The sequence below is a fragment of the Trichosurus vulpecula genome, chromosome 8 (genome assembly GCF_011100635.1).
Source record: "Trichosurus vulpecula isolate mTriVul1 chromosome 8, mTriVul1.pri, whole genome shotgun sequence".
In the NCBI taxonomy this organism is placed as follows: domain Eukaryota; kingdom Metazoa; phylum Chordata; class Mammalia; order Diprotodontia; family Phalangeridae; genus Trichosurus; species Trichosurus vulpecula.
In genome coordinates, this window is record NC_050580.1 from 184322542 (window position 1) to 184345730 (window position 23189).

The 23189-nt window shown below is 37.3% G+C and overlaps 1 pseudogene; it reads right to left on the reverse strand.

Moving 5' to 3' along the window:
* Positions 1-5353: 5353 nt before the first annotated feature.
* Positions 5354-6316, reverse strand: LOC118830301 (annotated as a pseudogene).
* Between the last annotated feature and the right edge of the window lie 16873 nt (positions 6317-23189).

Genomic DNA, 23189 nt, shown 5'->3' on the forward strand with positions numbered 1-23189 from the left:
GAAAAAAAATATTGAAGAAAACAACACCTTAAAAAATAGACGAACTCAAATGGCAAAAGAGCTCCAAAAAGCCAATGAGGAGAAGAATGCCTTGAAAGGCAGAATTAACCAAATGGAAAAGGAGGTCCAAAAGACCACTGAAGAAAATACTACCTTAAAAAAATTAAAATTGTGCAACTGGAAGCTAACAACTCCATGAGACATCAAGAAACAATAAAACAAAATAAAAAGAATGAAAAAAATTGAAGGAAATGTGAAATATCTCTTTTGAAAAACAGCTTACCTGGAAAATAGATCAGGGAGAAATAATTTTAGGAGTATTGCACTACCTGAAAGCCACAATCAAAAAAAAAAAGAGCCTAAACATCATCATTCAAAAAATCATCAAGTAAAACTGCCCTCATGTTTTAGAGACAAGGGTGAATTAGAAATAGAAAGAATCCACCAATCACAGAATGAAAACTCCTGGGAATATTGATAAATTCCAGAGCTCCCCAGCCAATGTGAAAATATTGCAAACAACCAGAAAGAACCAATTCAAACTTCTTTGAAGCCACAGTCAGGGTAACACAAGATTTAGCAGTTTTTACATTAAAGGACCATAGGGCTTGGAATGTCATATTTCCAAGGGCAAAAGAACTAGAATTACAATCAAGAATCACCTACCCAGCAAAACTGAATATAATCCTTCAAGGGGAAAAATTAACATTTAATATAATAAAGAACTTCCAAGCATTCCTGATAAAAAGGCTGGAGCAGAATAAAAAATTTCACTTTCAAATACAAGATTAACTAAAAAATATAAAAAGGCAAACAGGAAAGAAAAATCATAAGGAATTCAATGAGCTTAAACTGTTAACATTCCTACATGGAAAGATGATATTTGTAACTCCTAAGAAATTTATCATTATTAGGACAGTTAGAACCATCTATACATAGACAGAGGGCATGGGTGTGAGTTGACTGTGATGGGGTGATAGCTAAAACAAAAATAAGAGATGAGAAAGAAGAATGCTTTGGGAAAAGAGGGAAAGAAGCAGTAGAGTAGACTGAATTATATTACATGAAATAAGTGCAAAAGAGCTTTTACACTGGAGAGGAAGATGAGGGAAGTGGAGCGGGGAGCACTTGAATCTTACTCTCATCAGAATTGGCTCAAAGAAGCAATAACATACTTACTCATTAGGGATATTGGTCTATAGTTTTCTTTCTCTCTTTCAATTTTACCTGGTTTATGTATCAAGCCTACATTTGTGTCATAGAAGGAATTTGGTAAGACTCTTTCTTTTCCTATTTTTAAAAACAATTTCTGTAGTATTGGAATTAATTGTTCTTTAAATGTTTATTAGAATTCACTTGTAAATTCATCTGGTCATGGTGTGTTTTTTTCCCTTTAGATCATTCATAACTTCTTCAATTTCTTTTCTCTAAGATAGAGTTATTAAGGTACTGTATTTTCTGTTCTGTTGATCTGGGCTATTTATATTTGTGTAAATATTCATCCATCCATTTCATTTAAATTGTGAATTTTATTGGCAAATAGTTTGGCAAAATAGCACCTAATAATTGCCTTTATTTCTTCTTTACTGGTTATGAATTCACTTTTTAAAGTTTTCATACTGATAATTTGTTTTTATAATCAAATTAGCTAATGGCATTTTTTTTTCAAAAAATAGCTCCTACTGATGTTTATTAATTCAATGTGTGGAGTTTTTTTGCTTTCAATTTATTAATCTCTCCTTTGATTTTTGGGATTTCTATTTTACTGTTTAATTGAAAGTTTTTAATTTGTTGGTTTTCTAGGGTTTTTTAGTTGCATGGCCAGTTCAATGATCTGCTCTTTTATTGATGTACATGTTTAAAGATAAAAATTTCCCCTAAGTACTGCATTGATGGCATCCTACAAATTTCGGTATATTATTTCATTTGTGAAAAGAAAAAACAATATTCACTCTGATTTCTACTGTATTGATTTTACAATGTAACTATTATTATGGCATATTAATTTTTATAATTGCATTAGTATCTGCCTGAACTCACTTTGCTCAGGAAAGGAATTTTCCTTCTGAGTTAGTTTAAAAGCAAAGTTGAAAAGAAAAGTTGATATCATTCATACTGAGTGTGGAATATCTACATGTTATCTATAAGCCCCAAATGACTTAATTTGGTGCCATCCCCAAAAGACCTTGCCTATCAGTCCTTGCCTATCCTTGTGCAATCAGGGGAGGTTTGGTCTCCCCCAAGGGAGCAGCAAACTTGTTGTTACTGATTTCTTGGCCAAGATTACATGACACAAATGAGTCCTATAAAAACAATTCATATTCCTTCATTGCCAGACAGGGGTATGATTAGCCACACTTGAATGCTAACCCACTTTCATAGTACAGCCTGTTGTAATGTTCCAAAACTACCCATACCCCACTCCATTCCTGCATGTTAATAATGAGGTTCTCCCCTACACTGGGGATGCTGGTGGTAAGTCTGACCCATTTTGTTAACAGTTATACATATCACTGTTAATAAACTGATTTTGCTTGGAGTACCTAGCTCAGTTTAACTTTATTGAACACACATTGTTTTCATTATCTCTGATAAAATTATGGATTATTTCAAGGATTATTCTTTACCCATCCTTCTTTTGCATTGTCTTTGCTTGTTCATATTTACCTTTTTATGCTTCTGAATGTCAAATTTTCTATTTACCTCTGGTCTTTTCCTCATGAATTCTTAGAAGTCATCTATTTTGTTAAAAATCCATTTTCTCCCTAGAAGATTATCATCAATTTTCCTGACAAAGTTATTGTCGGTTATCAGCCTAGATCTTTTGCCTTCTGGAAAATCAGATTTTAAGCTCTCTGCTCCTTTAAAAGAGCAGTTGCTATGTAATGGGGACACCTCTGTACTAGAATTATGTTTTCTGGCTTTTTGCAGGATTTTTAACTTGACCCCAACTGGCACTTTGGATTTTGGCTAGGATGTTTCTTAGAGTTTTCATTTGGCCATTTCCTTCAGGAGGTGACAGTGGATTCCTTCAATTTCCACTTTGCCCTCAGGTTGTAAAATATTTGGAGAGGTTTCTATATGAAAGTATGCAGTTTGTTTCCACAAATCAGGCCAAAGCAGGGACTCGGAATGGAGGGGGCAAGTACACAAGTTTTCTGCTCTTCTCCTGATAGGACAGAGAGAGAGAGAGAGAGAGAGAGAGAGAAAGATTGGTTCCTGAGATCTTAAAACTTTATTGTTGTGGTGATCTTATTCTCACACATAGGAAAATGAGGGAATAAACAAATGTAAATTTAAATAGTTCAGATTAAAGGCCTTGATAATATCACAATGAATTACATTTACTTTTCCTGGAAACATCCCCACATGAATTTAACTCCAATGAGTACAGAGTAGGTGATAAAAATCTAGTCTGCTGAGTTTTAACAAAATCAATATGGATGTGTCATTCCTATTCATCCAACTTAAACTACACTTTATTGTATTTCTTTCTTATTTCTTCCAGTCTTCTTACTTTCATTCTACAACTATTTACTAGGGATCTACTGTGTGTGATACATTGTGGTAGGCACTGAGTCCAATACAAAATTGAATCATATAAGCTCCTTGAAATAAAGGCACTTACAATTGAGTAGACCATACATTGTAAATAAAAGGACTCTAAAAACCTCTCCAAAATAGGAATTATGTGCAAGAGATAAAGCAATTTCAGATATCTCCGTCATCTAGGAAACCAAGTGCCAAGTGATGTAACATTCAATAAATGAGCAACAGAGAAAGCTCATCCCTAGCCTCTAATGTGTTCACTCAGCATCCCCTCCACCAGCACCCACAATATTCCTGTAGTAGGGCTAAATAACTCAACCTGTAAACTTGCAACAGGAGTGAACTCTACCTTCCCTTCTCCCAGCAATGAAAAAGCAAAACGCATAAACTTGCTCAGACTGGTACAGCAGTGCAGCAGCTCAATGTACTACAAAAGAATTCAAGTGGAGAGCTGAGGAACAAAGAGGACTGGTGCAGAAAATGTGTGTGCATGTGTGGCATTCCAGTAAGCCTCAGTGAAAAAGACCAGCATCTAGCTGACACAAGTTCTGATACCCACCCACCCTCAAAGTCACTTAAATCAGAGGCTAAAGTCACTGAAACATAAATTGCCCCTGAGATTGAGAGAAGTTTGAAATGAAGATCCCAGTGAAATCACCATTAAAAGGTGAAGGAATAGGGGGCAGCTAGGCAGTGCAGTGAGCAGAGCACTGGCCCTGGAGTCAGGAGGACCTGAATCCAAATCTGGACTCTGACACTTCACACACGTACTAGCTGTGTGACCTTGGACAAATCACTTAACCCCAATTGCCTTGCCTTCCCCCTCCCAAAAAGGGGGGGAAGGGATCAAAAAGGGAGTAATATGGAAGTATAAGAGAGAAAAAATACTGAAATTACTGAATATCTCTGAAAGAAGAAAACTCAGTTAAAGATTTTGAGTATGAGTAGATAAACCAAAAGAGAAAATATTAATAACAGAAGAGAATATGGTCTCTGAATTAGAAAAAATAGGGCTTAAAAGACAAAAAAGAATACAGTATGTATACCAGGGGTAAAAGTACAATAATATCAGAAGAACACACATTCAGAAACCATTGAGAAGTCAGAAAAAAAACACCATTAAGAGCTAGTTTAATTAAGCATTGAAGGATGGACCCAACAAAATACTTAGACTGGGAGAATAGATGAGAAGACCACGGGCTAAGACCAGCATGAGCAATGGTATAGAGGTAGAAGAATATGTTACCCATCTGGGACATGACAAGTAGATTTTGTTGCAATCAGGAGCACTTAAAAATTAATAGTATCCAATAAGGTTAGGAAAATAGGCACTAGCCATAATCTGAAGGACAGTGAATACAAAGCTAAGGAGTGTGGACTCTTTGTTATCTGGTTTACAAAAACCTATAATATACAGATTGGGACCATGAAATTTCCATGAAAAAAAAGTTATTTTCCTGAGGTACTTATAGCTAAGCTCAGCCAAAGCCAAGCATAATTACAAATACAGATTCTTACAACAATATGACACTGGAATAGGTACATGACAAATGATTGCCCTGTATTCATTAAACTCAGACTTTTAATTCTCTACTTTATATTTTCCATATAACAAAGTTGAAGGTAGGAGTAGGAGGTGTTACTCTATTCCAGGTGATGAGCAAAATAACTACATCTCTAGAATCTGAAGATCTTCCTAAGGTGTCCTAGGTCATGATGTCTATGTGCATGCTATCTCCTACACAGGTCTGGAAAGATTCAACACAATCCTGAAGTATCTCTTGATTTGGCTTCATAAAATCCATCATGATATCTCCCTAGACCTCACCATTTTCTTGCTCAATCTTTTCATTGCCTCCTTCATATCCCTGTTCCTAAATGTGTAGATGGTAGGATTCAAAAGTGGGGTAACAACAAAGTCAAGTACAGCCAAAAATTTATCCAATGACAAGGAGGGGAGTTCCCACACATACATAAAGAAACATGGAGCAAAGAACAAAAATACCACAGTGATGTGAGCTGATAGTGTGGAGAAAGCCTTGGACAAACCAGCAGAAGAGTGATGCCTCACAGTGACAAGGATGAAGATGTAGGAAATGATTAAGAGGAAGAAGGTGCCCATGGAAATAAACCCACTGTTAGCAGTTACGATCTGCTCTACCCAGTTGCTGTCTATGCAGGCAAGTTCTGACACCTGAGGAAGGTCACAGTAAAAGCTATTAATCTTGTTAGGGCCACAGAAGGGCAAAGTTACAATACAAACAAACTGAGACACAGCATGGATCACCCCAATCACCCAGGCAGCCACTACAAAACAAACTCATGTTTTGTGGCTCATTATGGTCAAGTAATAGAGAGGTTTGCAGATGGCTGTGTATCTGTCATAAGCCATGGCTATGAGTAGGACCAACTCAATTCCTCCCATGACATTGACAAAGAACATCTGTATCATACACCCTGGGAATGAAATTACCTTATGTTCACTGAAAATGTCAGTGATCATCCTTGGAGCTGTGGTGGAAGATAGACCCAGGTCAATGAAGGAGAGGTTGGCCAGCAAGAAATACATGGGGGAGTGTAGATGAGGGTCACAAACAACAGTGAACACAACGAAGAGGTTTCCCAACACAATTCCCACATAGAATGAAAAGAAAAATAAGAAGAGAAGAATCTTCATCTCCCAAGAAGCAGACAGTCCCAGCAGCACAAGCTCAGTTACCACTGAGTCGTTTGCTCCATCCATTGATACAATTGGCATCACAGACATTCAATGACCTTAGGGTAGAGAACAAGAAAGATATTAATAATGTGAGAACTAAAGGTTGATTCCTATTTTGTTCCAGCAATAAGTTCTGGAGTCCCTAGAGTGTAAACACTGGAAAGGAAATATTAGGGAAGTCACTAGAGAAAAAGAAAAAATTTTAGCACATCTGACAAAAACAAGGAAAATTACAATTGTTGAAGGAGTTGAGGGTAAATAGGTACATTAATACATTTTTATTGGTCAAGTCATTCAGGAAAACAATTTGGAATTTTGCCACAAAATTTACTAAACATTTTGTACTCTATTACCTCTAAATATTATTATGAAGCCTACACCTCAAAGAGATCAAGAAAGGTAAAAAGGTAGCATAGGTCTAAAAAAGTACTTTTACCAGCACTTATTTGGTAACAAATACCTGAAAACTAAATGGGTGCCCATACACTGGGGAATGTCAACCAGATTATATTATGTGAATGTAATCCAGGGGCAGCTAGGTGGCACAAAAGATAGAGTGCTAGGCCTGGGGTCAGGATGATTCTCCATCCCGAGTTCAAATCTGGCCTCAGATACTAGCTGTATGGGCAAATCACTTAACTCTGTTTGCCTCAGTTTCCTCTTCTGTACAGTGAGTAGAAGAAAGAAATGGCAAACAATTCCAGTATCTTTGCCAAGAAATCCCCAATTTAGGTCACAAAGACTCATATACAACTGAAATAACAAATGTAATACAAGCTACCTGGTGTAGTGGATAGAGCACTGAACCTGGATTTAGGAAGACTCCGTTTCATGAGTTCGAATCCAGGCTCAGACATTTACCAGCTGTGTGACCATGGGCAAGTCACTTAAGCCTGCTTGCCTCAGTTTCCTCATCTTTAAAATGAGTGAGAGAAGGAAGTTGCAAACCACTCTTTGCCAAGAAAACTCCAAATGGGGTCACAAAGAGTTGGACATGACTGAAAATGACTCAAAATTTACTATAATTGTTTTGTATGAAATGATGAAGGTAATAGATTCAGAAAACTTGTAAGAAGACTTGAATAATGCAAAGAGAAGTGAACAGAACCATAACAATTTATACAATAACAATATTGGAAAGACAAATAACTTTAGAAGGCTTACAAATTAAGATTAATGCCATGACCAACCACAATTACAGATACCCCATGATGGAATTTGCTAGCTACCTCCTGACACAGAGGCAATGGTACTCAGATTGAAGAACAAAGAAAGATTCCTAGAACAAAAATGAGCTACTTGGAAGTAAAAAGGGGTAAGATGGAGAGATGGAGGAGTAATAAAAGGTGAGACAAAGAGAAACTAACAAGCAAAATCAGTAGGAATGCAGGAATAAGGGGAAGAGGAGGGGGAGGAAGTGGAGAAGGAGGAGGAGAAGAAGGAGAAGAAGGACAAGTATAAGGAGAAAAAGGAGGAGCAGCAGGAGAAGAAGAAGGAGAAGAAGGACAAGAACTAGAAGAAGAAGAACAAGAAGGAGAAGGACGAGGAGGAGAAGGACGAGGAGGAGGAAGAGGAGGAGGAGGAGGAGAAGGAGATGAGGAAGAAGAGGAAGAGGAGGAAAAGGAGGAAGAGGAGAAGAAGAAGAAGAAAAAGACAACTCATTCTCTGAAGGAAGTTGCATGAAAACCAGTATGATATAGCAGAAAATATTGCTGATTATTTTTTTCAGAAGACCTGAATTATTGTATTGACAACATTGTAAGAGTATCCATTGAAAGAAGTGGGAATGTTTAGCCTAAAGAAGAGAAATGATGATCGAGGTGGCTGTCTTTAATTATGTGAAGAAAACGCAATGATGTGTGAGATGGATTAGACTCATATTGTATACCTGGATAGAACTGAGAGCAATAGATAGAAATCACTGAGAACATTTACAATCAAATAAGGAAAAGTCTCAACAAATAAAGCTAACTCCAAAGTGGAATGGTTTATTTCAGAAGATTATTAGCTCCTAACTTGAGGTCTTCCACTGAAGGCAGAACGACCACTGGTTGGGGACATTGTAGAAGGGACTTTCAATATAATATACATTGGTCTAAATAGCTTCTTAGATCCTTTACAACTCTGAGATTCTGTGATTCTGTAACTAAATAGCATATCTTTGAGCAAAGCCATCCTTGTTGATTAAATATGGGAGTTCAACTAAATTATCCATAAAATCCTACAGAATTTGTTAATTTATCATTCTAACTTTCCCATATCGCTCCTTATAACCAATAAAACACTGTGCATTCAGGGCATAGTGAATGATTGAGTTGTGTTGAAATTGAGAGCATTGAAGGATGAAAAGGTAGATACAGTACAGATCATCTAACTTAACTCCCTTATTTTATAAATAAGAAAGATGTAGCCCAGAGAGGTTAATGGCCTTGACCAAGATCACACAGACTGTTTGCACATAAATAAGATTTTAATCTAAGCCTTGAGATTCCTCTCATTCCTCTATGCCACCTGCAGGCAGATGGTTTCTTACCCTAAAATAAAAGTCTTCTAAATTCAGAGAAATAAGAAGGCTCAAAAAGAGGACTTTCCCTTTTTTCCTGCAGTGAAGAACACATTGTATTTCTCCACCAGTCCCCAAAATGGTCAAAGAATTAGAAGAATTAAAAATAAAGATATCAAATAACCATGGATTTCCCTCAAAAGAGTTTAAAATATGGGCAGCTAGATGGAACAGTAGATAAAGCACTATGCTTAGAGTCAGGAGGAACTGAGTTCAGATCCAGCCTCAGATATTTACTAGCTGTGTGATCCCAATTGCCTTCAAAAAATAAACAAAGTGATGTTTAATTCTCAAAAAAATAAAATAATTAATCTTGATCAATGGAGTCAGAAGCAGAACACCAGGATGGGTGACATTTGCATAATCACTACATCACTTAGTTGGTTGGACTTACAGTAACAGATAAGATTTACAAAGCTCCAGTAACGCTAAATGATTCCAGAATTATGTATTACATGTCTCTATGTGTACAGGCGTATATGTCCTTGGACAGGGGGTTGGGAGGGAGAGCACAGAGAGTGAAGAGAGCATGAAGAGCGGAGTGAGGTTTACCAAATACTTCTAAATAGAAAAGTACCAATATTATGCTTACTGATGAGCTCTGGGCTCAAGAACTGTTTCCACTTGAGAATATATTCAAGATCACTGATAGCTATTTAATCTTCAAACCATACCAAGCTTTTTGTGAATTTTTGACAATGAAGTAATAGAAAAGAGATACAAAAAGAAAAACAGTCCTTTATTAGAATAATTATACTACCTGATGAAATGAAGAAGTATTGGTGCATGCATGGCTATATCTACATATACATATTAGTTATATTCCTTTTGTGTATTTCAAAAAGTTGTTAGATGGATCACATGTTGAATAAAGGTTTTCAAAATAAATACTGCTCTAAAGCAACCCACCAGCCTCTAGGAAGGAGTTTATTCAATCTACACCCACTTTAACTTCAGTATTTCTAGAAACAGATTCATCTAATCAAATTTTGGTGAAAAGGCTATAAGTGAAATGAGAAATCCCTCCTCCTAATACCCTTTCACACAGTCTTCTCTCTAGTGATAATGGAGTTTAAGAAAATAAAAAACAGATAAGTAAGGAAGAACAGGCTGAGCTGAGGTGAAAGGTCCGACCTCCTAATCCTTCTTCCTCAATCTTCTCTCTGATCATTATGAGGTTTAAGAAAATAAAACTGTAAAAGCAGGTAAGTGGGGAAGAACTCTAGCTATGAATGATCTGGGACTGATGCTGTCCTAATGAACAAAAAAATCTGAGAACATGCATGATATAAACTAGAATATCAAGGTTCCTCAAACTCGCTTGAAGGGAAAAGGGAGTATACGTGGTTTCTCTACTTACTCTGAAATCATCATCAGGGTTATGACCCAGCCAAGAATTCTCCAGGTCTTGAGATCCCCAGAAGAATTGTTTGTCTTTGCCTCTTTGAAATACTTGTCAAATATAACCACTCTAAACAAAGAACGAAGTGGGGAAATCAAATAGAAAAGAATCATTTAATCCAACTCCCTCATTTAATTAATGAGTAAACTGACTACATAAGTGAAACTGAGTTATTTGACCAAAATCACAGAACAAGTTAGTTACACAGCCAAAATTGGAGCCCAGGTCTCAATCCATTCCTGGTTTACTATATAGCAAATCTGGACAGTATCTATCAAAGAGGAAGAGGAGTAGAAGGAAGAAGGAGGAGGAGGAGGAGGTAGAGGAAGAGGAGGAAAAGGAGGAGGAGGAGGAGGAGAAGCAGGAGGAGGAGCAGGAGCAGGAGGAGGAGGAGGAGGAGGAGGAGGAGGAGAAGAAGAAGAAGAAGAAGAAGAAGAAGAAGAAGAAGAAGAAGAAGAAGAAGAAGAAGAAGAAGAAGAAGAAGAAGAAGAAGAAGAAGAAGAAGAAGAAGAAGAAGAAGAAGAAGAAGACATTCTCTGAGGGCAGTTACTTGGGAAGTAGTATGATATAGTAAAAAATAATGTGGATTAATTTTCAGAAGATCTATGTTCTTGAAAACACTGGGAATGTTTAGCATAAAGAAGAGAAATGAGGATCAAAGTGGCTGTCTTTTGTTATGTGAAAAAAAGCCAAGATGTGGAAGATGGATTAGACTTACATTGTCCAACTCTATCAAAGAAGTAAGTTTTCGATTAAGTTACCTTTTCACCTTAGGGGTCCAGGGATCAATCAGTCTTGGTAAGATCAGTATTACTGACATATAACCCAGTCTCTATGATAGCAAATAAAACAACAATAATAGTGGTTTGTATTAAAACACCACTTTACTATTCACAAAGTACTTTCCTCACAATTTATTAAGGTAAATAATAGTATTATCACTATTTTACTGACTTCAAAATTGAATCCCCATTGGTAAATGGTTCACCTAAGGTCACAGAACTACAGTAGGGTATCCCACAAACTCTTCTGAAGAAGGCTCCAAATATCTTCTCCTCCTAAATATTTCTTCATTTCTCATGTCCTCTCCTTTCATTCATTCTTTTTCTCCCTTTCTTTTACCCTTTCTCACAAACCTTACTCAAGGAGGTTTTTGTTTCACAGTTGACAAGCATTCCCTCTTGATCACTTCATTGCCATTGAAACATAAAAAAATTTCACTCTCTCCTTGTGGTTCTGAAGACATCCCACTACCCAGACGTTGGCTTCCACCATTAAACATGCAGAATAACAATTTTAAAACTAAAAAAGTAAAAGCCATTCTTCCCAAGATTTGGGTGGAAATTTTTTTTGATCTCCCTTTACAAAAAAAAAATCTATTCTCATTACATAGTTTGTTTATTGTCTGAAGTAGGTAGAAAAGGCCAAGAGGCAGACTTTGTGGTTTAGGCTCCAAGAGAAAATCATATTGACATACGGATATAGATACACACACATATACACATACATGAATGTTTGTATATTATATTTATATATGATATGTAAACGTTCAAAGTAAAGGAGGCTGACAGCCAATGTTAACTCTAGTCAAATCTCTCTAAGTTAAATGTGCAATCCTCAAAGTCACATTTTAGAAGAAGCACTGAAAAGTGAGAACATCTCTAGTAGAGAGAAGTCAGAGTAGTGATGACATTTCCTAATGAAGATGGATGGAAGAAATTTATATTGACCTTCGGAAGGAAAAGGCATAACAGTCATCAATTACATAAAGTGTTATCTTGAGGAAAAAGGATTAGGATTGGTTCTAGTTGATTATAGAAAAAGTATTGGAATTAATGGATACATGTTACATAGAAATGTTCCAGCTTAACATGAGTAAAATCTTCCTAATTATTGGAACAGCCCCACAATTGGAAAAGCTACTTCGGGGTGGTGGGGAGAAAGGAAATTGCCCCAAGCACTAGAGGTCCTCAATAAAGACTGAATGACCATTTCTTGGTGATACTGCAGACCATGGAAATAAAATATTGTTGGAAGGGGAGTGGGGGAGTTGGGAAACAAATAGAGAAAGGATAGTAACTGAATGCAAAAAAAGAGTAACTATGTGAAAGGGATATGATAGAATTTAAATTCATCTCTTACCTATCAGTTTAGTCACAAAACAGGAGGAAGCATCATTGCGGTTGAAAGAAGCTCAGTAACATTAAACACCACTCCTTATAATTGTTCCTAAAGAAAAAGTAACTATATGTCCATTCCCTACTAAAAATGAAAACACTTAGATGGTCCAAAACCTATCATTGCTCATGAAACCTCTAATACCCAGCCCATAACAGTGTTCCACTGGTAATTTTGTCTTGAAATCACACTCGTTTTCGCTATGGGAGAATCAATGGAAAGGTTGCGTGGCAATGAAATAGGAGGGAAGAGAAATTGTGCAGAGAAGTTATTCTTATGCATTAGGGAAAATAATGTCCTTGTGGATATGAAATAATGGCCTTCAGGGAGGAGTCTATTTGGAGTTATTGAGATAAGGAAGGGAGAATGTTTCTACAGACTGGCCTGATGTTTACTCCTTTGGGTGAAAAAGAAAAAGATGAAAATAAAGTTATATCAGAATTATGGTATGACCTTAATTAAGGAGGCAAGGCTGTTGATCTGTAAAAGCAGTGAAGGTAGTAGGGACTATAGCTTTCACATCATCAGGCTCTTCTGCCACTCTGATGGAGCTTATAAAAGAATGGAGTGCCAGGACCAATGGACAAGGGTGATGCAAAATACTGTTCTTTCAGAATTGATTGTGAAAAAGACAGAGAGGTGAGGACTTAGTGTGGCAAAGAAGTGTAGATTCAGGGTTTTGTTTATGCCTTCATAGGTTTACCCATTTATCTGTTGGTTTCTCTGTGTTATGTGTGTTCCCAAGAAGTTATATTGACCATGATGTGCTGGAAGTTGCACTAGGTTTTTGACACAGAGCAAACCAAAGGATTGAGGTGTGATTTTTCTGTTTCACTAAATCTGAAGTAAATGAATCTTTTAAAATCTTTACATGTTAATAAAAGGCTAGTATAGTCCAGTTCTAACTCAGAACAGTCAGATAGTTAAGGTTCTGGATTGGAATTAGACACTTGTGAACCATCTAAGAGTTAACAAAAGTGAGTTGACTTGGCCATAGCATAGAATGGATATTTAGAAAGGATACAGCATTGACTTCCTTCGATGCAGAGGGGAGGATTTGTTCAAGGTGGGGACAGGGAGTAGAGGCCTGGGGCTTGGGTGGGAGGAATTGAATAAGTTAAGTTTTAAATATAGATTTCCCCTCTTTGGAAATCTCTCATATATTGTGTTGTTTTTTGAGGCAATCAGGACTAAGTGACTTAACAGGGGACACAGAACTAGTAAGTCTCTGAGGCCAGATTTGAACTCAAGTACTCCTGACTTAAAGGCTGGTGCTCTATCCACTGTGCCACATAGTTTCCCCTTGTCTCATATAAGGTAATGGGGATTCTTTTCAGGTATAATTTGGGTTACAGGCACTGTCTTCCCTTCCAACTCTTAAATTCTGTGGAGAAAAAAAAAAGCATAATGGAACAGGAATGGCAAAACCTATGTCACTTCTGTTAACTCTGTTGTAAGGGACATATTTTTATATGCCACATAATGTTCCAGCAGAGAATTCTATTTTAGGCCTAATCCAGCTGAAGATGCTGGCAAGGAAAGAGGTTAACTCCTTCAAGTATCATCAGTGTTTTTGGTATAAATTATGGGGAATTTGGGGTAGCAGAGCAAAGACGGTGGCTGGAAAACAGGGATTTGCTTAAGCTCTCCCCCAAATCCCTCCAAACACCTGTAAAAACGGCTCTGAACCAATTCTAGAGCTACCAAACCCACAAAATAACAGAAGGAAACAAGTCTCCAGCCAAAGACAGCCTGAAGGATCTCTGGAAGGGTCTATTGCCCAGTGCTGAGAGCAGAGCACAGCCCAGCAGGGGCGGAACCAAGACTGACCAGACGGAAGTAGGGCAGAGCAGGCCTCAGGGCCATGAATCACTGAACCGTGGCAGTTACCAGACTTCTCAGCCCACAAACAACAAAAACCATGGAGCAGGTCAGTGGGAAAACTGCTGGATCTGGCTGAGGGAAGTGCACAGTTGGACCCCAGCCACAGGGGCAGCAGAGATGGTGCTGCGGCTACAGCTGCAGGAAGTTTCTTTGGCTGCTTCCAGAGCTCCAGTACCCCCCAGGCACACAGGGTGGGAGGAATCAAGAGGCAAATCAAAGCAGGAGTGCAGGGATTGCTTGCTAGCACAAAGGCAGGGTTCTCTTGCTTTGCCCTGGTTGGATTGTGGTCACAGTTCTGGTTGGTGGTTCTTGGGGGATGAGGAGTGCTGGTATGGCACAGCTTGTGGTGACTGTGGAGTAGAAGTAGCTCTGAAAACAGCAGCACAAGGCCCCAAAACCTGGAAACAAAGCACTCTCCACTCTAAAGGCAGTCATACCCTGACAAAAAGCTCAAGGGTCAAGTAGTTGGCTGGGAACATGAACAGGTAGTATGAAAGGACTCAGACTATAGAATCTTTTTGGTGACAAAGAAAATCAAAATATACAGCCAAAAGAAATCAACAATGTCAAAGAACCTACATCAAAAGCCTCCAAGAAAAATATGAATTGGTTTCAGGCCATGGAAGAGCTCAAAAAGGATTTTGAAAATCATATGACAAGTGCAGAAAAAGCTGGGAAGAGAAATGAGAGTGATGCAAGAAAATCATGAAAAATGAGTCAACAACTTGCTAAAGGAGACCCCAAAAAAAGACACTGAAGAAAAGAACACCTTAAAAAGTAGACTAACCCAAATGGCAAAAGAGCTCCAAAAAGTCAGTGAGCAGAAGAATGCTTAAAAAGGAAGAATTAGCCAAATGGAAAAAGAGGTTCAAAAGATCACTGAAGAAAATAATGCCTTAAAAATTAGAATGGAGCAAGTGGAAGCTAGTGACTTTATAAGAAATCAAGATATTATAAAACAGAAACAAAAGAATGAAAAAGTGGAAGGCGATGTGAAATATCTCATTGGAAAAACCAATGACCTGGAGAATAGATCCAGGAGAGATAACTTGAAAATTATTGGACTACCTGAAAGCTATGATCACAAAAAGAGCCTAGACATCATCTTTCAAGAAATTATCACAGAAAACTTCCCTGATATTCTAGAACCAGAGAACAAAATAGAAATTGAAAGAATCCATCCATCACCTCTTGAAAAAGATCCCAAAAAGAAAACTCCTAGGAATGTTGTCGCCAAATTCCAGAGTTGCCAGGTCAAGGTGAAAATAGTTCAAGCAGCCAGAAAGAAACAATTAGAGTATTGTGGAAACACAATCAGGACAACACAAGATCCAGCAGCTTCTACATTAAGGGATCAAAGTGCTTGGAATATGATATTCCAGAGGTCAAAGGAGCTAGGATTAAAACCAAGGATCACCTACCCAGCAAAACTGAGTGTGATACTTCAGGGGAAAATATGGATTTTCAATTAAATAGAGAACTTTCAAGCTTTCTCGATGAAAAGACCAGAGCTGACAAGAATCAAGCAAAGCATGAAAAGGCAAACAGGAAAGAGAAATCATAGGGGACTTATTAAAGTTGAACCATTTTGTTTACATTCATACATGGAAAAATGATATTTGTAACTCATGAGACCTTTCTCAGTGTTAAGGTAGTTGAAGGGAATATACATATCCATTTAGACAGAGGGCACAGGGTGAGTTCAATATGAAGGGATGATATCTTAAAAAAATGAAATAAAATTAAGGGGTTACAAAGGAATATATTGGGAGAGGTAGAAAGGATGAGGTAGAATGGGGTAAATTATCTCACATAAAAGTGGCTAGAAAAAGCAATTCTTTGGAAGGGAAGAAGGGGCAGGTGAAAGGAAATGACTGAATCTTGCTCTCATCAGATTTGACTTAAGGAGGGAATAACATACACACTCAATTGGGTATCTTACCCTACAGCAAAGTAGGAGGGAAGGGGATAAGAGAGGGGAGATGATAGAAAGCAGGGCAGATCAGGAGAGGAGGTAATCAAAAGCAAACACTTTTGAAAAGGGACAGAGTCAAAGGAGAAAATTGAATAAAGGGGGATAGGATAGGATGGAGGAAAATATAATTAGTCTTTCATATCATGACTATTATGGAAATGTACTGCATAATGATACATGTGTGGCCTATATTGAATTGCTTGCCTTCTCAAGGAGGGTGGGTAGGGAGGGAAGAAGGGAGAAAATTTGGAACTCAAAATTCTAAAAACAAATGATCAAAAAAAGTTGTTTTTACATACAACTGGGAAATAAGATATACAGATAATGGGGTATAGACATCTATCCTGCCCTACAAGAAAGTAAGGAGAAAGGAGATGGGGAGGGGTGACAGAAGAAGGGCAGACAGGGGAAAAGGGCAATCAGAATATATACCATCTTGGACTTTGGGGGAAGGTAGAAATGGGGAGAAAATTTGTAACTCAAAATCTTGTGGGAATCAAAGTTGGAAACTAAAAATATTAAATAATAAAAATATTTTTCAAAATTATGGGGAGTTTGATTTTTCCTTGTCTCACTGACTAATGTGAGCATCACTTTCTATTCCAATGTTCTTGGCCCATCACCTGTTGGACTCAAATCCTTCCCTTGCACGCATGGCTGAGAAAATGCTGAAGCAAATATCTATTCCACGTAACAGAACTCACTCCCCCAGTACTAGGTGCATATTCTGGAGACTGTCTTGCCTGAGTCCTATTCAAACAAAAGTTTCTCTAAGTTGTTTAAGGTATATATCAAATAATGAGCTAGGATGCTTACAAGATAGGAGATGTCTATCAGCCCCTGCAAGCATATTCTAAATACTACTGTACTTCCTAAGTTGCTACAACTGGTCTTAGCTTTACTTTGGCATCATTTAATTTACAGGGTCAATTCTGTGTTCCTTTCCACACTGTTGAGTAGCAGCTATTGAATAAACAAGAACCTATAAAAATTGTAATGTTGAGAGTGTTTCTATTCAAGTTCAATTTCCTTCTGTGGTTCTTACCATGAATATTTCAGGGGTAAGAGACTTGAGGTCAAATTTGACAACATGCTCATCTAAAGCAGTAACTCTTGTGCTCTTTAAACTTAAGCCATAGAGATTTGTGGTTGTCACAATCTTAATTAGACAAATATGGCCTTTCTGAATATACATGAGTGTTAAATGAGGAAAGAAAGCTCACAAACAGTGCAAGAAGCTCAGTACAAAATACATAAATACATCAAAAATGCTTTCTGTAAATTTTACAACATAGTTGTTAATAACCATCTTCAGAGCCACATAGAGCCAGATGTGGTATACACCTGGTACTGGAGAAGATGGGGCTGATGGACTTCTTCAGCTCTGATGTTCTGAGCTGCAGTGAGCTAAGACAGGAAGGTGTCTGAATGAAATCCGGCACCAATATAGTGAGCCGTAGGGAGTGGAAGGGGTCCACCACAGCCTGCTAAAGGAGGGGCAAACTGGCCCAGGTTGCAAAGGGAACAGGATACAGAATAATAATGGGATCAAACTTTTGAGTGGCCACCTTACTTCCAGGCGGGATGAATTAAGGAGTTTTAGTTTTTTCCAAAACATAAAAAGACACCCAAATGCACTCCTGCAAAGAGAATACAAGTAGATTATAAATCAGTAGTCCTGATTTGTTTACTTGATGCATAGTCATGGGGCTTACTAGATCTCAACCTCAAATACAAGATAGAAAAGAAGGGAAGCAGGTTTAAAAAAAAAACAAAGAGAGCAAGAAAAGACTAGATTATTGATATGTTACGAGTAAGATATATCTGGAACCCTGGAAAGTTATCAAGAGACCAAGATATTGTTCAATGTATGTTTTGGTGGTGATGTTCAGGCATTTCAGCTCTGTCTGAGTCTGTGACCCATTTGGGATTTTCTTAGTAAAGATACTGGAGTGGTTTGCCATTTCCTTCCCCAGCTCATTTTACAGATAAGGAAATTGAGGCAAACATGCTTAAGTGATTTGCCCAGGATCCATAGCTAGTAATTGTCTGACACCAGATTTGAACTCAGCAATGTGAGTCTTTCTAACTTCAAGCCTCATACTCAATCCACCATGCCATATAGCTGCACAAAATACATGGTTAACAGTCAAAATAACTACTAGGCTCTTCTTACCTAAGTTCTTCCTGTTGCTTGCCTAGTCAATCCTGGTCATGGTAAAAGAAGTTTCAAAAGTAGCCTTCCTCTTTGCTAGAACCACTAAATCCTGCTCCTCTTCTTACCTCCCTTACCCCCAACACCACAGGCAGTGTGATGTAGTGGAAAAAAATGGATACCAGCCTGTACCAGAAGGTAGTAGATACCCAAGCTAAAATAATGTAGAATTATAGAAGTATAGATAGGGAGCAAGAAAGGACCTCTGAATTCATCTGGTTCACCATCACCCCATTTAAAAGAAAAGATAAGTGAGGCCCAGGAAGTTACATGACTTGCCCAAATAAAATAGTGAGAGAAAAAAGTAGGAATTCAAACATGATCTGCCGACCCAGTGTCCTTTTCACTCCATTGTCATTTTTTCTGAATCACTCAGTTTAATATTCATCTAACTTATAATTGAAAACACTTGGTTTTCAGCTCTTAACATTAATCCTCTGCCCCTCACCCCACCCTCCCACCATGTATAACAGAAATTCCCAGAGCTATATGTCCTCAAAGATAAAAGAGTGGAATTATGCTAAGATGAGGAAAATGCTTCCATTCTCCCTGCACCCAACCTTCTAACACACAACAAATACACGCTATTCTCAATCTCTCTCTCTTTCTCTCCCTCTCTCTCTCCCTCTCTCTCTGTCTCTGTCTTGCTCTCCCTCTCTCTCTCTCTCTCTCTCTCTCTCTCTCTCTCTCTCTCTCTCTCTCTGTCTCTCTTAGTCTCTCTGTCTGTCTGTCTCTCTCATCTATCTGGATGAGAAGGGCAGAAAACTTGTGTACTTGCCTCCTCCATTCTGAGTCCCTGCTTTGGCCTGATTTGAGGAAACAAACTGCATACATTCATAAAGGAATCTCAGGTATCCAGCTGAACCCAGGTAGCTGATTAGTTCTATGTGGCTCCAGATATTAACTAGATGTGAGTAGGTAGACACAAGTAACTAGATGCTATAATCTTGGCTAAACTAATCTCACTTGCCCTTCAGTGGTATCCAATCATAATTAGTAAGTGGATGAAACAAAAATAAAAGTGCTGATAGAATTCCACCAGAGTTAGGTTCTGTTCTCATAGATATTGATTAGTCTCCCCAGCTGGTAGGTCCATACATCTCTCCTGGAGAACTGCTTTCATTATGTACTGAATCAACAAAAAATCACCATTATATGGAATACTTGGCCTTCTTGTCTAGAAGTAGCCATGATGAGCAGAAGCAATAGGCAACCATAGAGATGATGTATTTGCTATAGACAATGAAATTTGAGTGAGAGCCCTCCAAAATGAGATAACACATACCTTGACAGTTGGTTCCTTCAAGGTGAAAGTGAACAAATGGTAAAGTAAAAATTATGTTGAGAAAAAAAAGTTTGAGGTTTTAAAAAAGCTATTGATGAGAAAAGAAAACTGTTAGTGTGCAGAATAGATTGAATCTAGTCTCTGTCACCTATTAGCTGTGTGATCCTAGGTAAGTCACTTAAGCTCCCTGAACAACAGCTTCCTCATTTGTAAAATGAAGCCTCCCAAGGTGTTTTGAGGATCAAATCATCAAAGAACTTTGTTCAGTGGATTTTTTTTCACTGTGAAAACTACGTCCTTCGAATTCTAACTAAACTGATTTTTCTTGGGCAAAAGGTTTTCAAATTTATATTAAAATTGTCCATTTTATCTTCTATGATTTCTTTGATCCGTTGTTAGTTAAGAATTCTTGTACTCATAAAAGTTATGTGACCTAAATGTTAAAGGTAAAAGAGATTCAGATAAGATACCTACATTTCACATGCATACATTTCACAAGGATGTCTTAATCAAACAAGAGATTTAGGTGATCACAAAACATAAAATGGATCACTTTAATTACATTAAATTAAAAAGACTTTGAATGAACAGAAATTGAATAAAGGTAACAGGTCCATAGTTTTTGAAATTCTGAAAAGTGTCTTTCTGAAGTACTTCATACTTCTTCCATTTTCTGTGATCTTTCAAGTATCACTGACAATGACTCAGCAATTATATTGTTTTTTTAAAGGGTGAGAGGTAAGAGAGAAAGATGTTTATATCTATATATAAAAGTATATCTCTATACTTTTAAACTATAAAAGGTGATCATTCTAAGGTCTAATATCTACCTACTCATAAGATTAAGAACTGCAAATATCCAGGCCAACTATCTCATTCTATAAATGGGGAAACTGAGGCCAAGAGAAGTTAAGTGACTTGACCTAGGTGCTAAAAGTAGTAACAAAACCACAGTTTGAAATCTAAGATAATAGACTCCAAATTTGTTGCTCTTTTTACTACCACATAATACTTCGTATGGTAGAGAACAGTTTTTCATCTTAAAGAAAATCAAACCTCTAGCCTCATACAGAAAATCTAGAAAGATGTCAGACAGACAGACTGCAATAAAAGTTCTTATTTTTTCCTTTTCTGGTGAAAATGACACATTGCCTCTGTCCTCCAAAGTTTTGACCCATTACATTAAAGAATCGAACATGAAAATCAGAAAGGATAATATCAGATAAGATGAAATACAACTTTCCATTTTCACAGAAGACTCAAAAGCATCAGGAAGTAAGTTAATGTGTAACCTTGGCAGAATCATAGCATTCTTTGGTCTTAATCTAAAATATATTATTTTAAAAACTCTAGCAATGCTTAATACATAAATATTCTATGTCTGAAGGTAAATGGGCAGGAGCAAGGAAGAACTGGCATCAAAGGAAAATTAAACATTCTCAAAAGAGAAATCCCATATTACATATGTCCATCAGTATGGATGAAATGAAGAATTTCTGTGGTTATTGATGCTTAGAAGTTGAAAATATCAGACAAAGGTGACAAGGCTAAGCTGGGAGTACAAGCACCATAGAGTGTCTACCCAGACTCAACCAGCGTTCCTTGACCAGTACATGCTCTCTTAAGTGTATAATGAATACACACACACACACACACACACACACACACAGAGTATACACGTATCTATTACAAAAATTAGAGATGAATTATAAATGCCTGTACTATTGCAATGAACTACTGGATTGTCTTCTTCTCTCAAGTCTCTCCCCACTCCAATCTATCATCCACTCAGTGTCAAATTGATCTTCCTAAAGTGCAGGTGTGACCATTGTCACACACCCCATTCTCATTCAATAAACTTCAGGATCAAATAGAAAATGACCTTCAGGATCAAATAGAAAATCCATTAGGCTTTTACAACCTTTATAACCTTTTCTCTTCCTACCTCTCAAGTTTTCTTATACCATGCTCCACTCAATGTACTCTGTGATACAGTGACACTGGACTACCTGCTATTCTTCACACAATACATTCTATCTCCCAATTCTACATTTTCAGTGGTTATCCTACAAAACTGGAACTCTCTTGCTCCTCATCAATACTGCCTAGCATTCTAGGCTTCCTTCAAGTATCAGATAAAATAACTTCTGCAAGAAGACTTCCCTGGTCCTCTATAATGTTAGTGTCTTCCCTGTAAAATTGTTTCCAATTTCTCAGGTATTTATCATTTTTATATGTAGCTTTTTACCATCTTCTTCATTAGATTATAAATTCACTCCAGGCTTTGTTTTGTATTCCCAATGCTTAGCACTGTGCCTAGTATATAGTAAATGCTTAATAAATACTTGAATTGTTTATTTTTTATTACTGTTGTCATCATCTCTGGTACTCAAGACAGAGAACTTTATGTTCTACCTTTGTCCATACTACCTTTATGACCTTAGACAAGTTACTTAACCTCTCAACTTTGATTTCTCCATCGTAAAAATAAGGAAATTGGACTAGAAAACCTACCTCTAAGGTCCTTCTCAGTGTTAAGTCTTTGATTCTGTAATGAAAAGGATACTAGTCCTCAGGAAATACTCATGTCTTTTCTTTTTTTTTTTTTTTTTGCTTAGTTGTGTTTTACTGGACCATGCATGTTTGGGGGTTTATGTTATTTATTTATTTTTAATACTCTTTTCTTTTTAAATTGAGTTCCAAATTCTCTCTCTCCCTCCAATCCCTCCCACACCACTGAGAAGGCAAACAAAATGATATCAATTAATTATACATGTGAAATCATACCAAACATATTGTCAAATTAGCCATATCACACAAAAAAACTAGGCAAATTATGTCTAATTTTCAGAGCTCATCAGTTTTCAATCTGTAAGTAGATAGCATTTTTTCATCATGAGTCATTCAGAATTTTCTTGGACCGTTGTATTGATCAAAGTAGCCAAGTCTTTTACAGTTAATCATTATTGCAATATTACTATTACTATGCACAATGATCTCCCAGTTCTTCTCACTTCACTTCACATCAATTCTTCACAAGGTCTTGACAGGTTTGGTTTTGTTTTCTGAAACCACCCTGCTTGTCATTTCTTATAGCCCAGTAGTACTCCATCACAATCATATACCACAATTTGTTCAGCCTTCCTGCAATTGATCATCATCCCCCAGATTTCCAAGTCTTTGCCACCATAAAAAGAGCTGCTCTAAGTATTTTTGCACATATAGGTCTTTTCAATTTTTTGTTGATCTCTTTGGGGTATGGATCCTGTAGTGGTATTGCTGGGTCAAAGGCTATGCACAGTTTTATAGCCCCTTGGGCATAGTTCCAAATTATTCTCCAGTATGGTTGGACCACTTTACAACTCCATCAACAGTTTATTCATATACCTATTTTTCTTTATCCCCTCCCATATTTGTCA